Source organism: Canis lupus, chromosome 38 (assembly GCF_011100685.1).
Source record: "Canis lupus familiaris isolate Mischka breed German Shepherd chromosome 38, alternate assembly UU_Cfam_GSD_1.0, whole genome shotgun sequence".
In the NCBI taxonomy this organism is placed as follows: domain Eukaryota; kingdom Metazoa; phylum Chordata; class Mammalia; order Carnivora; family Canidae; genus Canis; species Canis lupus.
The window spans coordinates 22,623,092-22,635,222 of record NC_049259.1 but is presented as its reverse complement, the minus strand read 5'-3'; the positions used below and the strand labels follow the sequence as shown (position 1 = coordinate 22,635,222).

Sequence of the window (12,131 nt, the reverse complement as noted above, 5' to 3'; positions counted from 1 at the left end):
ATATTGTTTTGAGTACTAAGTAAGGTGAATGTCATACTAAGGGTGTGAAATAACAGAGAAAAATGTGTATATTTACACGGGTCTCTGCCCCTGGTTCCCGACCCAGAGCTCCTAAATCCCTTAGAATTTCCTGGGTGACAGGAGTGTCTTTTGTTCTAATGAGGTGACTCTGGGTGGGCCCCTGAATGGGTGCCGGTCACCAGAAAGACAGAGCCCTGATTAGATACCAGGAATTTTCAGCCCCACCCCCATTCTCTGGAGAGGGGAGAGGAGCTGGATATGGAGTTAATGGTTCCCTCACGACTATGTGGTGAAGCTTCTGTAAAAATCCCAAAGGGGGCACCTGGGTGGCTCAGTGGTTGAGCGTCTGCCTTCAGCTCAGGGTGTGATCCTGGTGTCCTGGGATTGAGTCCCGCATCGAGCTCCCTGCACGGAGTCTGCTTCTCACTCTGCCTGTGTCTCTGCCTCTCTCTGTGTCTGTCATGAATAAGTGAAATAAAATCCTTAAAAATAAATAAATAAATAAATAAATAAATAAATAAATATCCCAAAGGGACGGGGGTCACAGAGCTTCTGGGTTGGTGAACACATTCATGGGTCAGGAGGATGGTGCACCCAAGCTCCACGCACACAGCAACCCTCCCACACCTCGCGCCCATGTATCCCTCATCTGGCTGCTCATCTGTATCCTGTATGATCATCTGTAGGCCCTAATAAACTGGCAAACGTAAATAGTCTTTCCCTGAGTCCTGTGTGTCATTCTAGGAAGTTACTGAATCCAAAGAAGGAGTCATGGGAACCCTGACCTATGGTCGATTGTGCAGAAGCAGAGGTGAAATCCTGGGACCTGGGTTAGCACCTGAAGTGCGGGCAGTCCTGTGAACTCAGCTCCCAACTTGTGGGATCGATGCTGCGCATAGGTAGAGAGCATCAGACCTCAACTGGTGGGTTAGTTTGAGCAGCTGATGCCTGGGAGGATTGCTCCATGGGTGGAAAACCCACACGACTGGTGTCAGAAGTGAAGGACTGTGAATGTGATGATCATGTGAGTAGCCAGAGGAGGGGTTTTTCCTTTATAAAGTACATCGAAATTTTTTTTTTTTAATGTGTAAACTTGAGATAGGAGGACTTGCAGCTCAAGAAATGAAAATTCGCCTCTGCTGTGTGGTCCGTGCTCCCCTTCTCCCGTCGAGAAGGGTCTTTCTGTTTGTCTGTGTCCCTGGTGGTAACACACTGCCTCCCCAGAGCCGGCTTTCTTAAAATAGACTATGGTTTTGGCTACCTCATAAATCGTAAGAACGGGAGTTTCTCACTTCTGGACAAATGAACATTTCTCAGGCTTCTTTCTGACTTTCTGTTTTGCTTGCTATAAAATGGTTAGTTTGGTTAATCACACCTCTGGGGCTGTGGCCATTTCTCTGCACAGCTATTTTCATACTTACCTTAAGAGCTCACTCTGTTCCCCCAGCAATTCTATCAACTATTGCTCTTCTCCAAAAATCAGGTCCCGCATTCAGAATTCCTGGAGGTTACTATGGTGCTTTGTTTTGTTTATTTTCCACCTAGATCATCTTTGGGGGCAGCGTTTGGGGCACCTCTGGTGGCTGCTGGCTGACACCAAGCTTGTGGGGCTTATCGCATGGGACACATGAACGAAGAAGAGGTTCCGTGAGTTATTAGGAATGGCTGGTTTGCTCTGTGTGTCCAGAGTTGTTCAATGACAATGTACACATTATTCTGCCATCAGGAGAGGGTAAGAAAAAAAAAAAAGGAGGGGGTAAGAAGGCCCATCCTCCCTCATGGGGCCTTTGCTAAATACTTGGGTTGATTCACCTGCTTATGCTTTACTGATTGTGTATACCTTTGCATCTTTAGAGTAGGTTCATAAATAAGTGCTTGTGACCAATGACGGTCAGCAAATGATTTCTAAAAGACGTTATCTCTTAGTTTGTAATATCTTTCTCTACTCATAGTTATTAGGGCACATATTTTATGGGAGAGATTATAAAATTGGAAACCTCACTATGTATTCACTGCCCTGAGATTCAATGCTGTCCCTGCCCATTTCCTTTTTCTTTTTTTTAAAGGAACGCTTTTTTAAAAAAGAATTTTATTTATTTGAGAGAGAGAGTGCAAGAGCGAGAGCATGAGCAGAAGGAGGGGTAGAGGGAGAAGCTGATTCCCCACTGAGCAAGGAACCTGACTTGGGGCTCGATCCCAGGACCCTGGGATCATGACCTGAACCCAAGGCAGATGCTTAACCGACTGAGCCACCCAGGCACCCCCCCCTCCCGGTCCATTTCTTAAAGGAAGGCAATATAACATCAAGGCAGAATTTGAAAAAGCCGAACTGGCCAAGGATTGTGCCAGTTTGTTTATCCAAACTACAGAGGCCACATGTTCCGGCCACCATTTTAATGAACTTGAGTGTTATAGCAAATAGAAGGCTCAGACTCTTTCCACATGAAATAGGGTTGGGTAGGTCCATGATCCGTCCGGTCACTAATGGCCAGACACTGTGAAATGTCCATGGCTGGATAATGTGGGAATTTATTATAAACCATTAAGGGCAATTCATTCAAGGTTCAGGAAGCCCTAATTCAGTGCATTCAAATGAAGCTGCATTCCAGAAGAGTCCCTTGAGCTTTGCCGAGAGGGAGGGGGTCTAATCAAGTCCAAGGTTATGAAGGCCTCTGTTTTAGGTCCATGCCTGTCATCATGAGGCAACATCGTCCCTACCCATCTAAGCAACTGCTTGTTATTAATTTCTATTTTTCCTTAAAGGCAGAGGCTAACAACCAACCCACCTTTTCCCTGAGGTTCAGACCCGTGGGAGCCTTGCAGGAAGCTGGAATGGTCTCCTGAGACCCAAGGAAGCTGGGAGACCTGCTCTAATCTCAGCTCTAAAACCCAAACGCTTTTCCAGACTCCCTCCAACTAAGTACCAGGCCGCAACGGCCGGCGTGAGAAATCTCCAGCAGGACAGCACTCGGCCTGCCCGTTTGTTGGAAGAAAGTCTCGCTTCTGACTTCATTTTTGTGTTCCTAAGTCATAATTGTGAGTTCAAGAATCTCAGTTTTGCGCCAGGACCCTGGGGCCAGGAAGAGCATGGCTTAAATTCTTTGTGGAGGAACTCAGGTGTTCCGCTCACATCTGACATGTGTGCAAGGCGGTGCTGCTTCTCTCCTGATTCCTGGTGGCTACGTCGCCTCCCATGTTGTCGTGGCGACGGCACTGCCTTTGTGATGAATGATGACACACTAACGTGGACACAGAAGAGGATAAAGACAGCCCTAGGGCTTCGCATAGGATCGTGTGCACCTTCAGAACACACTCAGATCACCTTTCTTTTGCACCTTTCTGAAACCCCGTGAAGAAATGCGAGCGAAGAGAATGAGACCAGATAACGTGACTAACACGGATCACTTATTTGCAAGGTGCCGGGCATCGTTCCAAGCTACTTCTATAGTTAGGAGTGCTTCCCCTGGATTTACATCTGCACCTTACAGCAACTCTGATGCAGGTGCTACTACCGCAGCTGCCTACAGATGAGGAGACAGGTGTGTCAATCACAGATTACGCAATCAGGTCACTGCGGCGCAGGGCCCTGGCCAGGCTGGGATTTAAACCCCCAGCCCGCCTCTCTTCAGACCCTGACACCTAACAACCAGCCCACACTGCTGCTCGAGAGGATCAGGGGTAAAGAGCTCTGTGTGGTCCCAGAAGACAGTTTGGAACCTAATTAGTCATCTTAGAAGCTAGGTTTCCTCACTCCTGTCCAACATACCTTTATTCTTGTCATTTTTTAAAGATTTATTTGAGAGAGAGAGAGAGAGAGAGAGTGCAGACATAGCCGGAGGGGGAGAGGGAGAGGATCTCTAGCAGACTCCCTGCCGAGCGTGGAGCTCAACGTGGGGCTCGATCTCACGACCCTGAGATCACGACCAGAGCTGAAATCAAGAATCGGACGCTCAACTGGCTGAGCCACGCAGGCGCCCCCCTTCTTTTCATTTTTTATGGTGAAACATACACAGATCCTAATGTATAAACAAATATATATTTCATACTGAACCATTTGAAGTTATCAATATTTGCTCAGATTTGACACGTAGAAATGGCAATCTCACGACTTAATGTGCTATCTGCTATTTACTGAACTGGTAAAGTTAAGGCAAAGGCTAATATAAACACCACCCAGTTGAAAGAAAGAGCGTTGCCTGCACATGCATCTCCCCCTGAGATGCCCCCCCGTGTCTCTCTGGGTGACACCACTCCGAGTTTCTGTGGTAATCTTCATTTTCCTCATGTTGGCATCCCTAAAGAATGTAGCTTATTTTTGCTTGCTATGTCCTGATATAAATGGATCGTACTCCACGTGTTCTTTTGAGACTTGCTTTTCTCATTCATTACTCTGTTGGTGCAATTGAGCTGAATTGCTCATGCAATTATAGTTTTTTGGGGTCGTTGTATAATATTACATTATATGAATAAATCACTGTTTATCCGTCCTGCTGTTGCTGTTGAAGAGCACTTGGGCTGTCTTGGGTTTGAGCTCATAAGCGTAGAGTTTCTGTGAACATTCTTGCATATGGTGCACTTGGCAGGGATCAGCTCAAGTGTAGGATGTACACCGATGGGTGGAATTACCAAGTGCAAGAAGAGACTAAATGGTTTATACCAATCATTCTCCACTCAGCAGATATAACTTATACTGAGTTTCCACTGCTCTGGGTTCTCTCTTACATGTAGTATTATCAGACTTTAATATTTAAGTTTTATTATCGGAGGGTGTGTAATGGTACTTTCTGGTGGTTTTAATTTGCATTTTTCTGGTAATTAAAGAGGCCGAGCAATTTGGATTTCCCCTTTGCCCTTTGGGAAATACCTATTCATGTCTTTGCCATTATTTATTTTATTTTATTTTATTTTATTTATTTTATTTTATTTTATTTTATTTTTCTCTTTATGTGCATATGTGTTTACAGGAATTCATTAAATGTATCTGGATATCAATTTTTTGTCAGTTACACATATTACAAATATCTTCTCCCAGTTTGTTCCTTGGGTTTTTACTTTCTTTATAATGTCTTTTAGGTGAACAGATTTAAAACATTTTAACATGTGATTATTGCTAATGCTTTTTGTATCTGGTATAAGAAATCCTTTCCTAGGGACGCCTGGGTAGCTAAGTGGCTGAGCATCTGCCTTCGGCCTAGGGCGTGACCCCAGGGTCCTGGGATTAAGTCCCATGTCGGGCTCCCTGCATGGAGCCTGCTTCTCCCTCTGCCTGTGTCTCTGCCTCTCTCTCTGTGTCTCTCATGAATAAATAAATAAAATCTTAAAAAAGAAATGCTCTCCTACACCAAGATCATGAAGATATTTTACTATCTCCTTTAAGATCTTTATATTTTTGCCTCTCGTGTCCAAATCTTTAATAATCCTGGAATTGAGTTTTGTGTATGGTGGCAGCTAGCAGGGTGCAGGGTCCAGTGTGATTCGATTTAAAAACCCATCCTTAAAAAAATTTAAAAAAAAGTAAAATAAAATAAAAACCCATCCTTTTCCTGCTGATGCACACCACCACTTCTTCCCCCCCTTTTAAATTAAATTAAATTAAATTAAAATTTTTTTGGTAAAAATTTTTAAAAAGATTTATTTATGAGAGAGAGAGAGAGAAACAGAGACACAGGCAGAGGGAGAAGCAGGCTCCATGCAGGGAGCCCGATGCGGGACTTGATTCCAGGACCCTGGGGTCACGCCCCGAGCTGAAGGCAGGGGCTCAACCTCTGAGCCACCCAGGGATTCCCCCCCCCCCCTTTTAAAGGTTTTATTTATTTATTTGAGAGAGACAATGATCAGTGGAAAGGGGCAGAGAGAGAGAAAGAAGCAGACTCCCCACTGAGCATGCTAGATCCCAGCACACAGAGATCATGACCTGAACCGAGGGCAGACGCTTAACCGACTGAGCCACCCAGGCGTCCCCCACCACTTCTTTTATATATCTGTTGTCCATTGCTGTTCCTCCTAATGGTAATCAGTGTCCCCTGTTCAGATTTGAGAAGACTGGAACTAGCAACGTTGTATACCTGTTCTTTCCTCTTCCCATTGATTGTTTACAAGTGGTTATTTTACAGGTGTGGTACTATGAAAATACTAAAGTATCATCAGTATTGAGTATTCCTTGGGTCACTTCCAGGCAGACTTGTAAGTTCCCTGGGACTGGTCGAGCGTCTGCCTTTGGCTCAGGGCGTGACCCTGGGGTCCTGGGATTGAGTCCCACATTGGGTTCCCTGCCTGCTGGGAGCCTGCTTCTCCCTCTGCCCGTGTCTCTGCTTCTCTCTGTGTCTCATGAATAAATAAAATCTTAAAAAAAAAATACCTGTGCCCCTTCAAAACAGTTTCCTTCACTTGCAAGCGAGGATGCCAATATCTACCTCATTTACTTTATAAACATGTTGGGAAGATCAAATGAAATATCAAAATACAAATAATAAAGTATTTTTTACAAGTAATAAAGTATTTTTAAATTTTTGTTCATTTATTTTAGAGGGGGAGAGAGTGAGAGAGCATGAGAGTGAGCACAAATGGGAGGGGTGGAGGGAGGGAGAGAATCTCCAGCAGACTCTGTGGTGAGCACAGAGCCCCACTCCAGGCTCCATCTCGCCACCCTGAGATCGTGACCTGAGCCGAAATCATGAGTCAGTGTCTTAACTAACCGAGCCACCCAGCTGCCCCACAACTGTGTTAATTTACTGAAAATCATTGAACTGTACACTTAAAACAGATGAATTTATGGTATGTGTGTTACAGCTAAAAAAAAAAATCTGTTTCTTAAGTCTCATAAAACCATACACTGTCACATTTTTTTTACATCATCACATTTTTAAGACAACGGATTTATTTGACAGTATACATTACATGACTTAAAGTATATGCTAAGATTTGGGATATTTTTAAGAGCTTAAAGAGATTTTAGGATTCAAATAAGAAACTAAATCAGTGCCTGGAAAATTATCTAGGATATATTAAAATATATCTAGGATATATTAAAAATGACATAAACTTTAAACACCATGAGTCAACCCTCAAGCTATTAGCTTATTCATTTAGAAATTACTTAGTTTTAAATTTACATACAGTAAAATTCATTTTGGAGTGTACCATTCTATGGGTTCTCACAAATGAGTAGTCATACAAGCACCACCGGAATCAAGATATGAAACAGTTCTATCACTCCCAAATTTCCCCTGTGCTACCCAATTACAGTCAACCCTTCTCCCCACCTAGAAACCCTGGCCACCACTGATTTGTCCTCTGTCCAGAATTGCCTCTGCAAGGACGTTATGTGATATATAAATATATACATTTATATGACATACAAATTTAGACTTAACCATTGTCCATTTTACTTTTTATAATTGAGATATAATTGATAACTTTACATTCCTTTGAGGCATACAACATGATTCAATATTTGTATATACTGTGAAATGATCATTGCAAGAAGTCTAGTTGACATCCGTCACCACACACAGTTGTAAATGTTTTTCTTGTAATGAGAACTTTTAAGATCTATTCTCTTAGCAACTTTCAAATATGCAATTAACCATTGACACCATGCTGTACATTACATCCCAATGACTTATTTATTTGTGACAGAGTTTGTACCCTTGGACCCCCTTCACCCATTTTGCCCACCCTTGTCTCTGGCTACCACCAATCTGTTCTCTGTATCCATAAACTTGTTTTGTTTTGTTTTGTTTTGTTTTGTTTTGTTTTGGAGGGGGTTGTTTAGATTTCATATATAAGTGAAATTGGGCAATATTTTTCTCTCTCTGACTGACTTATTTTGCTTAGCATAATTAAGCTTGAGGTCCATTCATGTTGTGGGATTTTAGTTTTTGGATGATAAAAATAATCGTTATTTTAAGGTGGTAGGAATTTCCCTGCTGATACCCAGTCAGACTGAGAAGGGTGAGACAATATAGACAGGATGAGACTAATCTGAGTTCAGTCACACTCATAGGCTCACAGGCCGTTAGAACCAGAAGGGACCTCAGGGTCATTTAAAAAAATATTTATTATAAATATGAAGAAACTGAGTCTCAAGCTTGTGTCACTACTTGCACAATTGGCCTAGCACTCAGTGTATTAGGAGTCAGCTTCAGTATGCTTCCAGCTACTAGATTTCCAAGTTTGCTATTGTTGGCTTTGTCTGCCGGTCAGTTCCAGTACAAATTCTATTTTTTTCAAATATTTTATTTATTCATGAGAGACACAGAGAGAGAGAGAGAGGCAGAGACACAGGCAGAGGGAGAAGCAAGCTCCCTGTGAGGAGCCTGATGTGGGACTCGATCCCAGGATCCTGAGGTCATGACCTGAGCCAAAGGCAGATGCTCAACTACTGAGTCACCCAGGTGCCCCCGTCCAGTACAAATTCTGCCTCTTTGCCACATCCCTGATTGCTGGTGATCAAAATAGTAGTAGTATAATAGATCACTAAGAGCAGAAGAGAAGATGGTTTTGGATAACTATTTCATTAATTCCTGGCTCTGCATCATGAAACTGTAACATGCTCACTAATATTTATTTGACGACTATTCATTCTGCTGTTAGGCAAAGGGCCCAAGAGAAAACATATCATCTGGAATCAGGCTTTTTTAAAGAGTGAGAACTGGAAGGGCTCTTAGAAGTCATCTGAGGTCGTTCTGAGCATCCTTAGGCATCTCTGGAGCCTCTCAAGGGAGGGGTAAGGTGGGGAGCTCAGTGGTAGCTGTGCTACCTCCTCTATTAAACAACCTGCTATCATTACCATTCTTCTCAGAGGGCTTTGTAAACACTCCTTAAAAAATTTATTTATTTATTTGAGAGACAGTGAGCAAGAGAGAGTGCACATGAACAAGGGTTGAGGGAGAGGGAGAAGCAGGCTTCCTGCTGTGCAGGGAGCCTGATGTGGGGCTCAATCCCAGGCCCCCAGGATCATGACCTCAGCCAAAGGCAGACGCTCAACCAATGGAGCCACCCAGGCGCCCCTTAAACCTTCCTTATAGCACCCATCTGCTAGTAGTAATGATATCTTTCAGCTTTTGTATTTCTGAAAAAGTATTTCAGCTTTGTGTTCAAAAGCTATTCTCACTAGGTATAGAATTCTCGGCTGACAGTTTTGTCCTTTACTCTTAAGATGTTGTTGCCCTGCCTTCTGGCTAGCACTGTTTCCCCTGAGGTTACTTTATCTTTATCTCTTTGTATTGAATGTATCTTTTATCTCTGGCTGCTTTTAAGCTCTCCTCTTTATCACTGGTTTGAAGCAACTTGATTATGGTGGACCCTGGCATAGTTTTCTTAAGTTACTTGTGGCTGGGAGTTTTTGAGCTTCTTGGATCTAGCCTCAATAACTTCATCAAACTTGGGAAATTTGACCCCTATTTTTTCTTTTTTTTTTTTGACCCCTATTTTTTCAAACTTTTTGCCTCTCCCCCACCTTTTCCTGGACTCCAGTTCCATGCACATTGATTGGTCCATGTAAAGTAGACCTCAAAATCAGTGCTTCCAGGTTTTTTTATTTTCAGTTTTTTTTAAAAGATTTTATTTATTTATTCATGATAGACATAGGGAAAGAGAGAGAGAGAGAGAGAGAGAGAGGCAGAGAGAGAAGCAGGCTCCATGCCAGGAACCCGATGTGGGACTTGATCCCAGGACTCCAGGACCACGCCCTGGGCCAAAGGCAGGCGCCAAACCACTGAGCCACCCAGGGATCCCCTTTATTTTCAGTTTTTAAAAAAAGATTTGAATTATTTATTCATGAGAGACAGAGAGGCAGAGACACAGGCAGAGGGAGAAGCAGGCTCCCCATGGGGATCCTGATGTGGGACTCGATCTCGGACCTCCGGGATCACAACCTGAGCCACAGGCAGATGCTCAACCACTGAGCCACCCAGGGGCCCCTTCCGTTTTTCTTTATGTGTCATTTTGAATAGTTTCTATTGCTGTGTCTTCTAGTTCACATATTGTTTTATGCAGTATTTAATCAGTTCTTAATTCAACCTAATTTATTTTTTTGATACCAGACATTGTATTTCTTTTATCTCTAGAAGTTCAGTTTGGGTTGGCTTATATCTTCTATGCTTCTCCTTAATAGACTGATGTTTTCTTCTAGTTTCTTGGACATATAGAATGTGTATAATCAGGGTTTAAATGTCTTTTTCTAGGACTTCTGCCATTTGTATCACTTTCTGTTTCTGTTTCTGTTTATATTTAATTTCCTTTTTTCCTCATTATAGGTCATATTTTCCTTCCTTTTTTTTGCATTGCTTGGTAGTTGTTTTTTTTTTTTCTTGGATTCCAGTTATTGTGAATTTTAGGTTATTGGGATTCTTCTAATTCTTTTTTTTCTAAAGATTTTATTTATTTATTCATTCATGAGAGACACAGAGGGAGAGGCAGAGACACAGGCAGAGGGAGAAGCAGGCTCCATGCAGGGAGCCTGATGTGGGACTCGACTCTGGGACTCCAGGATCACGCCGGGCTGAAGGCAGATGCTCAACCACTAAGCCACCCAAGCATCCCTCTCTCTTTCTTTTTTTTAAGAGTTTTTTTCTCCCTCTACTACTGTTGGGATGGTTTCCATTATTATGCCATCAAGCTTGCTGATCATTTCTTTGCATCTGTTAATCCCAACTAGTGAATTGTTATATCAGGTATATTTTTCAACAATATAGCTTCCATCTGTTTCTTTTCTGTATATTGCATTTATTTCCTCACAAACACAATAAGGAGAAAAGTGGAAGGTATAGAAAAGAACCCAAATGCAATTTCTGTAAATTTTTTTTTTAACTTATTGAGGTAGCCATGGAAGTACACCACTCACATCTTTTGTTGCAGGAAGCCTAATTGATTGATGAGTCTGACATCACGCTCTGAATCCACCATTGTATCTCCATAAAAGCTCCCCTTTTCATGAGTTGCCCCTAATCATTGATTGAATGTGATATGAATACAAATGTAGGTCTTTTCTGCAAGGTACAGATTCCTCTGATGGGTGACTTTGGCTTGAGGACTCCTCAGCCCAGATGGAACTTTCTTAGAACTGCACAGTAGTCTGAGATTCGATTCATCCGATCTTTCTTCCTTTCCTCTCTTTCTCCTAAGGGTCAGATCTACGTCATGGTCTGAAGAGTCCAACTCTCCAGTTTATTCTCCTTTTTCCTTCATTGTTGTTTCCTCCAGTAAATCTTTGGCATCTTGTTTCTTGAAGCATCTGAATTAGTATATATATATTATTATCATTATATATTTTGTTTTTATTTGAAGTTAGTATAGGATTTCATTTAAAAAAAAGGTTCCAGATTTAAAAGTGTTAAAGAACTATGATCTGTTTTACATCATTTATAGTTGAGGGACTGAAACTCAGAGGTTCTTCTGAACATTGAGTTTGGAAACTTAACCAACTTATATAATGGCATTAAGCAAGGCCATAAAGGCTTGTTCTTTTGCCTTGGACAAAGAATGAGGAGCCCCAATAATACCAGTAACTCCTTTTTTGATACCAGACAAGCTACTTAACTTCTCTAAGCTTATTAAAGGGGTTAGGGTAGCTAATCTATATAGCCTCTTTAACTCTGAAATATAATTTTATGAATGAGAAAACTTACATAATTTACCTGACCAGTTATCCAAAAAATTAGGAAATATCTAGGTTAGATTTTTTTCCTAATAGACAACAAGTGGTCCAAGACTGTGTGTGTGTGTGTGTGTGTGTGTGTGTGTGTGTGTATTGACCTGCACAAGGAAAATACCTTGATAAATCACGGTGAAGGATATGATCTGAGAACATGGATTTTGGGGACCTGATATAATGAAAAAAGTAGCTGAACTGTTTGGCATACAGAAGGGAATTTACTTCTTATTCTAGGAGGCAACAGAAAAGAGAAGGCAGAAGGGGAAGAGCAAGGAAAGAGAGTGGAGACATCAAAAGAGTATAAAACTAGTGACAGGCATGGGTGCACATTTCTAGGGACAGCGGAGGGAAAGGGCTTTTAAGGCCAGAGATACCCAACATTTAATTGGAAGATATTGCTGGATTAATCAGTCTTATGTTTGAAAGTGGCACAAATCCAGTTCCAAGAAGCTTA

General features: G+C 42.1%; 1 long non-coding RNA gene across 1 annotated transcript; it reads left to right on the top strand.

Moving 5' to 3' along the window:
- The first annotated feature begins 1,396 nt into the window (after positions 1–1,396).
- On the top strand, positions 1,397–4,507 carry LOC119868073. The gene is made up of 2 exons (XR_005385822.1): positions 1,397–1,753; positions 2,785–4,507. It is a non-coding gene; the product is annotated as an uncharacterized LOC119868073 (long non-coding RNA).
- Positions 4,508–12,131: the final 7,624 nt, after the last annotated feature.